Source organism: Athene noctua, chromosome 2 (genome assembly GCF_965140245.1).
Source record: "Athene noctua chromosome 2, bAthNoc1.hap1.1, whole genome shotgun sequence".
Taxonomy (NCBI): domain Eukaryota; kingdom Metazoa; phylum Chordata; class Aves; order Strigiformes; family Strigidae; genus Athene; species Athene noctua.
Window position 1 is genome coordinate 154,103,747 of NC_134038.1, and position 2,011 is coordinate 154,105,757.

Below are 2,011 nucleotides of genomic sequence, written 5' to 3' on the forward strand. Positions count from 1 at the left end.
TCAGTGCTGAGCAACAGGTATGTCAGCCTTCCTTTCTTCTTCTCCTGAAGGAGAATTATAACAGTGGGCGAAATGAAGGAGGATGAGGTAATGACAGTTGTCTCTAACCTTCGACAAGAAACTCAAGCAATACTCCTATAGTTCTTTACTGCAGCAACACAGATATAGATCACAGAATCATAGAATTGTTTAGGCTGGAAAAGACCTTTAAGATCATCAAATTCAACCATTCACCTAGCCCTGCCAAATCCACCACTAAACCATGTCCATAAGCACCACATCTACACATCTTTTAAATACCTCCAGGGACGGTAAAAATATGAAACATTTCATGAATTTGTATGTCATCCTTGCACAGGGGCCATGATAATCTTCTCTGTATCATTCCAATTTTAGTACATGTGCTGCCAAATTGAGATGCTCTCATATGCCATAGCAGTTGTGTGTAGATTCATATCCAGAGAAAAGTTGGGAGTATTTTTATTATTTCAGATTTATATATTTTAGTCGCATAAAAATAAAGTGTTTTCCTTTTTCATAATATGACATAAATCATCTATTTCGATGCAGAATAGCAGTGTATGGTTGTAGGTAGCAGGAAGAAACCAGTCTAAAGAGCACTGCCAATGGAGACAATGAAATTACTCAGATATTCAAAGTTAGGTCTGAAAACCGCTGCGGGTCAGGACTTTAAAACATAATAAGAAGAAAGGATACATGGTTTCAATACATTTCTGTTGTAAAAAAATGAACTATTCCCTAAGTGCTTTAGTCCCATTGAGAGCACAAGAGCTTGTAAGGAACTGAAAGAAATAATGCCTCAAACATTCATCGATACAGGAAACCTCGAGGACAAGCTGTGGCCTTTGGGTTACTCTAAGGAATGTCACCCAAGGAGGCAGGAGTGTACTGAAGGATGCAATGACAAACTCCTTAGATAAGCCTCAAAGAGGCAGACATAGACTGAGCGAAACCCTATTATGCAAGCCAGACACCATGCTTGCCTTGCCTAATGACTTGTTAATGACTAATTGGCCTTCGCCATTGAAGCGGTAACAAATAAGAGGTGAGCATTTCTGGGATGACTGATAAGATTTCTGGGAACAGAGGAAAAAGTAAAGCTGGGAAAAGACCACCAACTCAACTGGAACCCATGCCCCACCTTTTTCTTCGTCTCTCATGAAAATGAATTTGTGAAATACCTGCTCTTCCTTGTCTAGTATGCTAATCAGCTATTAAGATGAATTTTAAAAAGGCAACAGTAACTTTGCTGTGTGTGCACCCACCACCCGGGATTACCAGACCTGAGTCAATGCTGGATCTAGGGGTACTGATCCACATTTCTTTGACTCTTTCTCTCCTTTCTTTTCCTTTGCTTTCTTTTCTTTTATAAGAGACCACCTTGCTTATTATCCTTTTCCAAGTTTAAATTGTTCTCTACCACAGGTAAAATATTTTAACAGGTTTTTGATGTTGTTTCACCTTAATTTAACCTGAGGGGATCACAGAACCATTGCAATTCTCTGGGCTTCCATTCCAGTCGTGACAGAAGGAAATACTCAATTCATGAGAATGTATTTAGCAAAATAAGGAGTAATTGTGTTAAATTTTTATTTGGAGCTCAATTTTAGCTGTTCTTAAATTACACCATGGTATGGATGTAAAAGAAACCAATATTTTCCTCTGAAGAAGTAATTTCACTTAAGCTATAAAATAATTAGAAGCTCGAAGCATTTATAACACCAATCAGTCATTCAGAAATGGTATCTCCAAACTAAATGCTTTCTTGGACAAATATGCCCTGAGCTGGGATACCTTTAGACTCTGACCACATTACAGTGTGCATGATCAGAGCACAGAAAATATTTCAGTGGCCCATCACTGTATTCAGAATGCTACAGCAAGTACATTTTATTTATTCCTCTTCTTAACTTTTTAATAAATGTCATTGTGGTAATTTCCTGTATTCCAAAGAAATATTTTCTTTCCTGTATACCTAGCTTTATGCATT

General features: G+C 37.7%; 1 non-coding gene across 1 annotated transcript; it reads right to left on the reverse strand.

Annotated features, from left to right (window-relative positions):
• Positions 1 to 313: 313 nt before the first annotated feature.
• On the reverse strand, positions 314 to 423 carry LOC141958301 (U6 spliceosomal RNA). Its single transcript, XR_012633261.1, has one exon. It is a non-coding gene; the product is annotated as a U6 spliceosomal RNA (small nuclear RNA).
• Between the last annotated feature and the right edge of the window lie 1,588 nt (positions 424 to 2,011).